We start from the raw sequence: 13,962 nt of genomic DNA, 5'->3' as shown, positions 1-13,962 counted from the left end.
ATCTATTGTGTTCTCTGACCATGCTCCGTTTTTTTGTGACTTATCACTATCGAGTGGTCCGAGGAGTGAGTTTACGTGGAGACTTAATGAATCGCTCCTCTCTGATTCTCTTTGTCTAGTGGATTTGAAAGCAGTGATATCTAATTTCGTGTTGAATCATGTGAGCAACCCCACCTCTCCTCAGTGTCAGTGGGAGGTGCTGAAATGCGTGCTCCAATGCATTTTGATCAAACATGGTGCCAGGTTTAAACATGCAGCATCCCAAAAATTGCAGGACTTACTCTTTAGAGTCTCTACATAAATCCACTCTCTCAGAAGAGGTCTTTCGCAAACTTCATAAGGTATGGAGGGAAATAGACGTCTGTATTGACAAGAAATATAACAGGTACTGTCAGATTTGTTCCAGTGTGATGTATGAATGGGGAAAGAGAGACTGTTAACCCGGGCCCCTCAGGGATAAGCATGCTGCCCTACATATCACCTCTATCAAGTCACCCAGGGGGAGTTGGTCCATTACACCTCCCAGATATTAGATAGTTTCTGATCGTACTACGCAGACCTCTACAGTCTGAGTTCGGTTGATTAGGGACTCCTCAGGACTTTTAACCTATCTATCTGCCTGCTATGTTGTCTAAGTCCCTTCATGATCTGGAAAGACCCTTCACATTGAAAGAATTGTCGGTATCTATTTCCACCCTGCCCTCTGGTAAAGCCCCTGGTCCGGATGGCTACACTTCCAAATTTTATAAACTTCTTAGAACTGAATTGTCACCGTGCCTCCTCGCGATCTTTAATGCTATCTCTGACACCTCTCCCTTCCCGCCATCTTTTCTGCAAGCTTTCCAAACAGTCATACCTAAGGAGGGGAAGGATCCCAACCTATGTCAAAGCTATCGTCCAATATCCCTTATTAATGTGGACACTAAGTTGTACCCCCCTGCTGGAGACCCTGGTTCACCCTGATCAGGTGGGTTTCGTCCCTGCCAGAGAAGCTCAGGATAATATCCTGAAGACATTCTCCTTGATCAATTATGTACAGGTGTCCCATATACCCTGTATATTGTTGGCACTCAATGCCGAGAAGGCTTTTGACAGGGTGGCCTGGGTCTTTCTGCAGGGGGTTCTCTCTCATTTGGGTTTGGGCCCAATGATGTTACAACGTATCCTTGCCCTATATACTCAACCGAAGGCACGAGTTCAGATTAATGAGGCCCTGTCTTCCCCCATAGCAATCCATAACACACTAGACAGGGTTGTCTTCTCTCCCCCCTTCTATATGTATTGGTTATGGAGCACCTGCTGCTTTCAGTCAATGTGGGGATGTCAGAGGGGTACAGATACAGGGGGAACATGATAAATGTGCTGCATTTGCGGATGACCTCTTGCTCTAGGACACTAGCCCTAAATCTAGTTTGCCAGCCCTGCTCTCGCTTATAGAAGAGTACAGTAGATATAGCAGTTATAAGCTCAATCTCACTAAGAGTAAAACCCAAAGAGAAAAAGAAACACATCAGCACATCCACAATTTGTATTTTGATCTATTTACTTCTCAGCATAAATTCAAAAACTAACAGGTTGTTAGCATACATTGTGATCAAAAAGTACAAGCCCACTCGCCACGTCAAGGCCACCTATTTAGAGTGGGTCCCTAACCTAACACTGGCGTAGTTTCGGGCTGCGACCACCGTCCCCGCGACATCATTCCCACAAGGGAAATGACCCAATGGGTGCCCCGCAGCTGCCCGACCAAGCCCCAGGCTACAGACCACTCCACCCCACAGACAAAGCATCACAGTAACAATGATCGCCGCAGAGCACCACCTTGCGCCCCAACGGTCCCTTGACACCTATCCGTGACAATCCTGACTTCTCTCCGGGTGGATTGGTGGGCTCTCATTTAGGTAGATTTAAGGACACAGTATTAGTTTTTTCTCATGTTCTTCATTCTGGTGCCTTGAAATCAGTGGCAAAGGTCACCCTACCCCTGTGCAGTTATGGCAATATACTCAGCTTACGCACTTTTATAGTACTTAGAAACAGACGCTGGATCTTCATAGGGTTCCCCTTCACTTTGAGTCTTTGTGTCTTGACTCAGATCTCCCAGGCCATCTAGTGTCAGTGATTTATGACAAAGCCTGGAGGTGGCGGCAGCATGAGGAGACCATATGGCGGCAGAATGACCCGGACTGGAGGTGGCATCAGCATGAGGAGACCATATGGCATCAGAATAATCCAGCCTGGAGATGGCGGCAGCATGAGGAGACCAAATGGTGGCAGAACGTCACAGTCTGGAGGTGGCAGCAGCCTGAGGAGACCATAAGGCGGCAGAATGACACAGCCTGGAGGTGGTGACAGCCTGAGGAGACCAAATAGCGCCAGAATGACCAAGCCTGGAGATGGCGGCAGCACGAGGAGACCAAATGGTGGCAGAACGTCACAGTCTGGAGGTGGCAGCAGCCTGAGGAGACCATAAGGCGGCAGAATGACACAGCCTGGAGGTGGTGACAGCCTGAGGAGACCAAATGGCGGATGAATGACACAGCCTGGAGGCGGTGGCAGCATGAGGAGACCAAATGGTGGCAGAACGTCACAGTCTGGAGGTGGCAGCAGCCTGAGGAGACCATAAGGCAGCAGAATGACACAGCCTGGAGGTGGTGACAGCCTGAGCAGACCAAATGGCGGCTGAATGACACAGCCTGGAGGCGGTGGCAGCACGAGGAGACCATATGGAGGCAGAAGGACACAGCCTGGAGGTGTCAGCAGCATCAGGAGACCATATTGCAGCAGAATGACACATCCTGGTGGTGGAGACAGCATGAGGAGACCATATGACAGCAAAATGACACAGTCTGGAGGTGGAGGCAGCATGAGGAGACCATAGCGGCGTGACCTGGCCAAGTTGCTGGTATGGCTGTGCAGGAACCACATTCACCCAGCTCCACATTCCCTTACCATAGTTACAGCTCCACACGTTGGTGCTGCCATGCACTTTGGTACAAACGGACAGGCTCAAGGACTGGCCCACCTTCTGTTCTACATGTTTGTGGAGGGCTGGTACTGCATTTTTCGAAAAGAAATGATGGCTTGGGATCTCTACCTCGGCTTGACATAAGCCATGAGTTCTCTGAAAGGTGCAGAGTCTACCACTTGAAAAGGGAGGGTCTGCAGCACCAGCAACTTGGAGAGGAGCACATTCAGTATATAGCTGTCTCTTGGACATCGCTTCGGTGATGGATTGCTGCAGGAATGACTGATGAGAAGTAGGAGGAGCAGGAGCATCTGGACCAACAGAAGATGGACATAACAGACAGCTCCCTTCGGTTGAGGTTGGAGCCTTGGCTGGCTGAAACAGGGAGCGGCGTGCCACTGGGTGATGCTGTGGTTACCGCATCGGAGCCACGGTTCTCCCAGGCAGCTTGATGGTGACACTGCATATGTTGAAGCAGGGCCGTGGTGCCAACATTGGGACCCTGGCCACGCTTCACCTCCAGATGCTTGATAAAAAACTGCCACACCACCGAGTAGCTGATTTCCCCCCCCCCACCCCAATAGTACTGACTGACTGCTACTGCCGCCCACTCCAGGAACCCCTGCTCCACTACTTCCCTGGCATGTAGGCTGCCGTAAAGCAGGTGGTCTACCCCGGGCACGTTTGGCTCCAGACTTCCCACTGCTGCCAACATGACAACGGTGTCTGTTTCAGGAGTTTGAACGCTTGCAGAACCAACTCCTATGCCACTCTCCTCATCACTTCTTGCCTGACTAGTGGAGGAAGCGGCGGATGCCTCCTTCACTTCTTGGCTGGGCAGTAGCTGCACACTACTGGTAGAAGTTGATCGTCCTCACTGTATAGTGGAGCTGAGCCCACAGCATACAATACTTCGCTGGAGGAGGGAACAGCTTAGGACAGAGGCAGTGTGAGGGTTGAATCTGAGGAACCCACCAACTGTTGACTGGGGGTGTCAGAAGTCACTTGGGATGAAGTGGATGGCCAAGTTAACCAATCAATGACAGCAGATGGGTTGCTGGTTGAGACACCACCGCTAGCTGATACCGGGAGCTCAGGCCTCTCGCTATGAATCCTGCTGCCAGATGCCCCTAGTCTACTATCACCTCTGCCTGCGCCTGATGAATTTAGGCATCTACCACTCCTCTGTGCACGTCCTGCACTTATCTGCCTGACATACTTGTAGAACAGTGGTGTGCATATATATTTTACTTTTTTTTTGAGCAATACACCCTTATATGGTTGCAACAGAAACTTGTGGAACACTCACTGTGTGTATATATATCCCTGCTTTTAAACTAACAGGCCACTATACACTTGAAACAGAAAACATGTTCACCAGCTGAGTGCGTATATATTTCACTTATTTTAGGATAATACACCCTAGTACGGTTGCACCAGAAATAAGCGTAACAATCTAGTGCGTAAGTCTTTTAGAGCTCTCTCTCTCTCTCCCGGAACTGTCCCTGCCCGTCTGCCTGCCTTCAGTGATGCGGGCTTGACATGAATGGATTTGCTGCTGTAAAGATCTGTATTTTCTGTAACACACAATGGTTGTAAGTCTATGTTGCTTTTTTACCCGATTGCTTTTTTTCTCCTGGTATTTATTATGTCGCATTCTGTTTGTCGCACGTGTATTTTTTTGGCTTGGTTTCCAATTCCTCTGAGTTGTAGGGAAAAAATCCACAACAATTTAACAAATTGGGGTTGGAAAGCTTTAAAAATACGTGGGAAAGCTCAGAAATGTCGGGTTACGCCCCTTTTTCGGGGTTGAGAGAATCCAAATCGGGTCCGTCGGGAAAAAATGTTGCATTGTGTCGCAGACTGGCGCACAATGTCTGCGACATGTCGCAGACAAAGATGCGACAAAAAAACCCGACAAAACAAGTCGGGTTTAGAATAGTAAATGAGGGCCAGTGTCTACTCTATCAGCAAAAAGTCCCAGAAATGCCTGTCTTCAGCAATGGCTGCCGAATATATAAAGCTGTGACATTAGACGGCTGGGTGGCTGCTGATAGGCTGCATGCCACCATGTGATTCAGGGTGATCCCTCCTACCCACCTTCCCAGAATTCCTTGCCCCATGTCCTCACACATGTAGCCACCATTTTAGCCCCCCGGCCCGCACAAAATGGAGTCAATGAAGCAGTGAAATTCGGAATAGTTCTGAATCAAATTTTCCATGAAATTCAGAACAAATTCGAATTCATTTGATTTGCCCATCTTTAATTTGTTGTCATGCTCGCTTACCAGATCTGTGCTTGCCACTGCTGCTGTTCTCTTCCTCACAGCTTCTCTTCCCGACCCCCTTACCACTTGTCCAAAATCTCATTTACTGGTATCTTTGTCTCACTTGGACCTCCCATACTCTATAAAATGCACTTGAAGGCCCTGGGCCAAATAGATTAGAGCAAGCTGAAGTTATACCTCTTCACCCAATGTCCTGTTTAAGAATTATATGATAGTTCATTGTCTACACAATAAGGTTCATAGGATTCTGTTTTTGCTAAGTCATTCTACAGTTATTTGAATTCATTTCTAACCTACCTTTGTTTGTTTGTTTGTTTTTGTTTTTATTCAAACATCTTTTTATTTGAATTTACAAACTTTCACAACCGTCTGAGTATCACCAGACGTGACAGTAAACATATCATAGAACAAAATTTCAATACAAACATGCAAATTACAGGTAGCATTAGAACATTCCCCCCCCCCCCCTCCCACACTATCCACATTCCCAACCATCGCATCACTAAAATTCAAGTACCTCAGGGAACGTCTAGTGTGTTGTTTGTTTGTTTTTTGTCTACCCTGGCCACCTGATTTTATTTTATATTAAGAGGACTTTGTGCCCTGACCTCAGCCTGTTCACTGTATTGACAGACCTATGCTTCCCTAGACTGATTTCTATCTGACTACAATCATTATCTCCTCCATTCCACGTTGTCTCTGCTCCATTCTTGGACTTAGCTGTTGCTAACAGAGATTACCTTGAGGGTAGAGACCTGGGGATTTCCTGCAGTGAAAGCTCTCCTATTTCCCAAATAGTAGGGAGTGAGATGAGTGAACCGAACTCTTAGAACCTGAGTTCGGTCAGAACTTTGTTAAAAGTTCAATTAGGCTAGAACTTCAGGTGGTTTGTCTCAGCAGAACCTGATGAAAGAATACTAGCCCATGACAGAGTGGAGAAGGAGGAAGGATCACATGACCTCAGGGTATCCCATAATGCCTTTCAAACTGGTCGCCCGGCAAATCATCAGGCAGTATAAGGGTAAGGTCAAAGCCACTATAACGGCCTATAGCTGCAGCAGTACATAGCTTCAGCAGTTAGGCGAAGATCTCTGTGATGGACACTAAGCAATAAACAACAGATAAAGATAGAAGCAGGAAAACAAATGTATTATAGTACAGCAGCACTGCAGAAAGTGATTGCTTCAATTCTGTTAGAGCAAAATCTGTTTTAACTGGAACTTAAGTGTGACATTTTTTGTTTGTTTGTTTTACATAAATTGTAAAAAAAAAAATGCGTAAAGAAGGTTTTGTGTCAGTTTTGCACACTTGCTGATGTCAATCCTGTTGCTATGGCTCAAAAAAGGGGTTTTTCTCTGGGGTAAGAAGTAATTTCTGGTAAATTAAGTGATTTACAAATATACTCCTAAAAATTGCAACACTAGGCTGGACAAGGTGTAAGGATATGCAAATCAAGGAAATACTTGGTGCTGCTAATATCTGCAAATGATCATATTTTTAGGCACTTAGCTCCAATATGTGCTATGTGTATAAATGCCAGAACAAAAGTAAATTTTTCCAACCACATGAAACCCCTGAAATCGGATCCAGTCAGAACAATATGATCACTTCTCATAAACTGAGAGGGACAGAATTCTTGAACTGATAGACCTTGGCATATCAATCCAGCAGATGTCAGCACTGTTCAAAGTTGAGTGTCCTATTGGTGTGGAGGACCAATGATAAACTGATATGAGAGCAAGAGGCTCACAGATGATAACCTCTGCACTGATGGATCAGTAGATTAGAAAAGCACAGTTCTCTGTATCTGTAACATGTCATATTTTCATGATTTCACCACAAATGTTCTTAATATAGGATATTCTCAAATCAGGATCTATTGGGGGTACCTAAGGACTAAGCTTGGAAAACACTGCATTAGAAGAATGGTGTATAGTCATCTATTCTGTACTTCAAGTAAATTTAGACACATATCAAATTTAGACTGTATACCAGTGTCTACACAAACCATCAGAATGTTCTTGCAGAACATCTGGCTACAAGCAAGCTACAGATGTTCCATTGACCTCATACTACCGCTCTCTAAGGTTATCATGGTACAAAGCAAGAAGGCAATGGAGGCTGGATTGGAGGTCTATCCTCTTCAGTGATGAGTCCTGCTTTCAAATAGATAATCTTTCATAAATAGGGAAGCTTTTTGGATTTTTACTTTAGGTGTTTTATTTCTGAGTGTCCTTGACAAAACTATTGAGAATGCTTGCTTATTCGGAGATATTTGTAGTTTTTATATGTATTTTATGTATCTTTCTATGTATGAATTTTGAAGTGCAATTTTATATTTCATATGTAAAACAGATTGAACGCTTGAGTCGCATCAAGGGTTAATGTTTTTTGTAGTTGTTTCCCATATACTGTATAGCTCGTTAGTGGCCAATGTCAAAATAAAAAAGTTACAGTACTGGAAAGACAACAATGGAAAAACAAAAAAATTGCTTGTGTGGTGTTCCAGAGCAGATTCATCCTTTACTATTCTGAACACTGTTCAGTTGGCTGTAGCCTCAAGGATCTCCAGATCTGTCTCAGGTCAATCTCTCTAAGTGTATTACAATGCAAATTATGTAAGGTGTTAACATTTTACACACAAAAGCCTTATATTCACTGTACAAGATCTGTACAACATCTCTGCACAAGTCACTAACACTGCAACCTATCTAGCGTATCCCGCTACAGGGGTACTACAGTTTCAATTGGTAGCATTAGAGAAAAAGGCAGAAGAACGAGATGCCATGAAAGATAGTGGTGTCTCTTAAAATCCAAGGAAACATAAGTAAGAAAGGGAATCTTTACATATCTTACCACGGCAGACACCCCACATTAGCTAGCACAAACGCACAGTCTACAGCCAAGTCTTAAATTTCAGCAGACAAGTCACACCCCAATTACAGTGAGGATAAGGCCAGGACAGAAACACCATAAGCCTCTGAGTCAACACAAGTTATAAGAAGATACAAGTCTAGTTCTTCAGTCACAAGTCAAATCAAGTCCAAATCCTTAGTCTCAAGTCTCATCTTGAAAGTACAGTGTACACATAATATCAGGAATAGTGAACCTGTTTATATCTCAGGAGGACTGCAAGTCCTATAATAACCATATCTCAAATCCATTTAATATATCAGGATTGTGACAGTGACAAATTACAAGGTACTTCAGAACTATGAAATGTACAGTACTTTATTCTCAATTCCCAAGTATTAATTATCTATATTACACTGCATTCTGAAGTTAAAAACAAGTTGTTATCTACAGTATAACCCTGGCTTTTGAGTTTGTTTTCCCCCAGGATCTCAGCTTTATTGAAGTATTGGTTTGTGGACCTACATCTCAATATAGGGTTTCAGCACTCTTGCCACGTGACACTACAACCCCATTCACTACGAACACCACCTTACTTCTGGCGTCACAAAGTTGACAATTTTCTAGCTACATATCCATTATCCCACCATACCCCACTTAGGAATTAAGGCCCCCAAAGCATGTCAGGGGAAGGGGTTAATGACAGCTTGTAGTATGTTGTTGGTCAACTAAGGATAATTTTGAATACCTTAATCATATAATCAGCTATAATTCTTTGAACTTTTCCTATACCTTACTTTTCAGTCATTTGCTGTATAGACGATTACTTATTTTTTGCCCTATTTTATTCAATTTAGCTGTGTTGTGCAAGCTGCTATGTGACACTCTGATTAGATGCACATCTGTAAATCTTTGCCCGTGGAAGATTTGTGTGAAATGTAAAATGGCAGACAAGTTTATTTCTTTCAAGGCAGACAAAGGTAAATGAAATAGTAAATCACTGACACCACTTGCCACTAGCAGTCAGCTTGATATGTATGTACAGCATTTTTATGGCCTTTTATTCACAAATGTAAAGTGATGTAACTAAAAAAATATAAAATGCAAGTTCCAACATTCAACTTCCAGTCACACAGGCTATGCAATACAGGTCATTTATTAGATGTAATGGTTTTACAGTACACTGTATATCAGTTTTCCATCCGGAGAGTAAAAATATTTCATAAGGTACATTTATTTTACTGTAATTTTCCTAGGGCAGTGACCCGTTTAAGTGTAATTTCATAGCTCTCAGAGTTTCAGATGGCCGGCTATTCAGCCGTTTACTTTAATGAGTCAGCTGGAATTACAGGTAGGAATTGTTTCCAACTACAGTTTTATGAATTAGAAGATTCAACCCTATCCGCTAGGTCAAAACATTACCATGAAAATGTATAAATCTAATGATAACCAAAATCAATGTTTTCCATTTGTTAGCCCAAGAAAATAATATTAGAATTACTTGTGCCATGTGTTGTACTTTTTGGGCATAGCATGGTTGATTTGCCAATTTCTACCAAAAGAGTAATCAAAGTCCATTGTACAAATTGATATACATTACATTATGCGCAGTGCAAAATACTACATCATTGCGGGTCACTTTAGCTTGCTTTGGAAACCAATGTCCTGATTTTGTGAATTTTGTAAGATTATAATAAAAGTTTAATTCAGTTTTCCTTTTTCCTGGGAAGTATTAAATGGGTTATCCAAGAACAGAAAAAAAGAACTATTTGTTTCCAAAAAATTGAAAGCACCATACCTGTCCTTAGGTTGTATCTGGTATAACAAATTGGCTCTATTGATTTGAAAGGAACTTTAGTCCAGGTATAGTGCTGTTTTTGAAAGAAATCAGCACTTTCTCTAATCCTGGATAACCATTTTAGCTGGTATGACCACTATTATATTTTGTAAGAGGTTGGTACTGACTTCCCCTTAAGACTTTGCTGGTGCTACTAGATGCCAATATAGAACCATGTATGCAACAGCCCAGAGAATGTACAAATAGAACAAAGGACGGACATCTGTGTGGATGATGGATGATGAAGCTTATCGCCTTCACATTAGTTACAATCTTGATCTTTATGGTTATAGAGGACAGATGGCTTCCACAGAAACTCCTCATACTCCTTGAGCTGGTACAGTGACAGGTGGTTGAACTTAAAATGGCAGTATTTGTAACCATTGCAGGTCACTGGGACTGTGCTGGCTGATTGTGTTTAGGGGTGCCCTTGGTGGTCAGAGGCAATAACGTGGCCAGACAGAGGTATGACTTGCAAACAACTTAAAGTTCACTTTACTGATATACAGAAGAAATCATTTAAAGGCACAGTTTTTCAACAGGAACTTTGGCAGGCTTATATATGACTGAAACTGTGCTACCCAATGTGTCTGTTCCTTTTCTTAGGGTCCAAAAAGCAGTTTTTTGCTTTCTCTCTGAGGCAGACTGTAAACTGCTTGGTTCACTGATACTTTAGTTATTTAACCATGGCAGAGCTCAGTGGTAGGAAAATACTTTTGCTTGTTTCACCAGTATTGCAATTCCCAATGGCAGGGTGCAGATTGGTAACCTAGAAGCCTCAGCAGAGAGGTTGCTCTCAGTAATCTACTCTTCATCTAAATAAGAATGATTCATATCTATAACGTTTTTGAGTAAATGTCTCTACACAATTATTATTTCCCATAAATTTAACTTATTTACTTAACCAATTCTTTACTTAACCAATTAATTTTAACTTATTTACTTAACCAATTCTTGAAAAACATTGGGCATATAATATAAACAACAAATTAACAGCGTTTCATTTAGAGTGTGATGGGTTGTGTGTGTTATTTTCTCATTTACAACTAGAGGTTAGATCAGTTAGCTTTTCTATCCCTAAGTCATAGGAAGATAGTTTTAAAGGTATACAGATTGGACGGCTTTAGGAACTTTCCATACATTCCACTTTATAAAGAATCTAAGTAATGTATGCTTGCTATACACAAACATGAATTTATAATTTATTAATTCTTTGCTATCTTATTCAATTCTGGTACTTGTGTTTTTCAGGTTTAAAAAATCAAAGTGGAAGTTATTAGTAGGGATGAGCGAATGGAATCGGATGGAATCAGAATTTGTTACGAACTTCAGGAAAAATTTGATACGCAACAAATGCGAATATCGCTGCGATTCGATTGCGCAAATCGATTAATTAAACTCCATTTAGTGCGGTCTGGGCTACAGGGAATCTAAAATGGCGGATCCACATGCGGGGACAAGGGGCAAAGAATCCTGGGAAGGTGGGAACAAGAGTTGGCGGGATGACCTTGAATTACATGCAGCATGCAGCTTATCAGCAGCCAGCACCCCATGTGATGTCACAGCCCTATATTATCGGCAGCCATCTTGCGGCCAGTCACATCAGCGTTCTATTACAGAGAGAGAGGGACAGATATTAGTGTGTGTTGCAAAGAAAAGCATTTTTACAGCAGTGATTCATCGTCCAGTCACATCAGTGTTCTATTGCAGAGAGAGAGAGGACAGAGAGCAGTGTGTGTTGCACAGAAAAGCATTTTTACAGCAGCAATTCACCTAAAGCCCAAATCCAGCAGAAGTACAATTTTGGGTGTAGTACACAGCGACTGTGTGCTGCAGCACTGGCGTGTACAAAATCTGAAAACCTAATAGTAGCCAGCCAGTTAGGGTGAGCAGAGCACTAAAAGCATATTGTCCTCTATTAACTCCTTGGGGACGAAGGGCGTATGCATACGCCCTCGCGTCCCGTCACTTAAGGACGGAGGGCGTATTCACACACCCTCTGCATTTCCAATCACCGCCGCTCGCCGGGCGGTGATCGGACCAGGATGACTGCTGATATCTATCAGCAGGCATCCCGTGGCAATGCCTAGGGGGGTCCTGAGACCCCCCCATGTCAGCGATCGCGGAAAATCGTTGGTCAATTCAGACCAGTGATTTGCCTGCGATGCGGGCTAATCGGGTCACTGGTGACCCGATCTCCCGGAAAATAAGCATGATCAGAGCTGTCAGAGACAGCTCCGACCATCCTAAAGGATAGGAGCGAGGTGGCAGTGTTGCCACCCCCTCCTATTCCCTGCCATTGGTCGGTCAGGCTGACCACCAATGGCAGGAGGGGGGCTAGAGTTCATTTCCCCCCACTCTGCCCACCGATCGAAGTCGGGGCAGAGCAGGGGGGAACACGTGCAGCGAGGGGGGAGCATGGCCCAGCTTACTCGGACCAGTGGAGGCATCCTGGACCAGCGGTGGCGGCGGCGGCATCGACAGCAGTTGGAGCGGCCGGAAAGAAGGCTCTTCTCTGTGGCCTTCTAAAAGCTGCAAAACTATAAATGTCAGCATGCCCTGTTTTTGTCATCTTTTTGAGAGAATTAGGCTGGATTTGACAGCTATGTGTGTTTACAAAGCCCCCATGGTGCCAGAACAGTGGACACCCTCCACATGTGACCCCATTTTGCAAACTACACCCCTCACGGAATGTAACAAGGGGTACAGTGAGCATTTATGCCCCACAGGTGTCTGACAGATTTTTTGAACAGTCGTCCGTAAAAATTAAAAATGTTATTTTTCATTTACACAACCCACTGTTCCAAAGATCTGTCAAATGCCAGTGAGGTATGCTCACTGCACCCCTTATTAAGTTCTGTGAGGGGTGTAGTTTCCAAAATAGTATGCCATGTGTTTTTTTTTTTTTTTTTTTTTTACTGTTCTGGCACATGAGGGCTTTCTAAATGCGACATGCCCCCAAAAACCATTTCAGCAAAATTCGCTCTCCAAAAGCCCAATGTTGCTCCTTCCCTTCTGAGCCCTCTAGTGCACCCACAGAGCACTTTACATACACATATGAGGTATTTCCTTACTCAAGAGAAATAGGGTTACAAATTTTGTGGGGCATTTTCTCCTATTACCCCTTGTAAAAATTCAAAAACTGGGTCTACAAGAACATGCGAGTGTAAAAAATAAAGATTTTGAATTTTCTCCTTTACTTTGCTGCTATTCCTGTGTAACACCTAAAGGGTTAACAAATGCTCTGAATGTCATTTTGAATACTTTGAGGGGTGCAGTTTTTATAATGGTATGTAATATAATGGTTTTATAATATTTATTGGGTATTTCTAATATGAAGGGCCTTCAAATCCACTTCAAAACTGAACTGGTCCCTTAAAAATTCTGATTTTGCAAATTTTGTGAAAAATTGGAAAATTACTGCAGAATTTTGAAGCCCTCTGATGTCTTCCAAAAGTAAAAACATGTCATTTTTATGATGCAAATATAAAGTAGACATATTGTATTTGTGATTCAATATATACTTTATTTGGAATGTCTATTTTTCTTACAAGCATAGAGCTTCAAACTTCGTCAGATTTTGGAATTTTTCACCAAGAAATGATGCAAGTATCGACAAAAATTTACCACTAACATGAAGTAGAATATGTCACGAAAAAAACTATCTCAGAATCAGAATGAAAAGTAAAAGCATCCAAGAGTTATTAATGCTTAAAGTGACAGTGGTCAGAATTGCAAAAAATGCTCCCGTTCCTAGGGTTATAATGGGCTCCGTCCCCAAGGAGTTAAGTGTAACCTGTGCATACATCTAAGTGGTGTACCATTTTGGTCCTGTTAAAGTCTTAAGGGCCTAGATACTGTGAAAGGCCAGCCAAAAGTACACACCTGTGGTGTTGTAGACAAATTCAGTTTTAAGCGTACTGGAGCGAATTGTCCTCCCCTCATAAGTGCATACCACATACGTACATCTAAGTGGTGTACATTTTTGTTCCTGTTAAATCCTTAAGGGCCTAGAT

Source organism: Hyla sarda, chromosome 1 (assembly GCF_029499605.1).
Source record: "Hyla sarda isolate aHylSar1 chromosome 1, aHylSar1.hap1, whole genome shotgun sequence".
Taxonomy (NCBI): Eukaryota; Metazoa; Chordata; class Amphibia; order Anura; family Hylidae; genus Hyla; species Hyla sarda.
The sequence above is the reverse complement of the archived record's forward strand: the minus strand, read 5'-3'. Positions refer to the sequence as shown.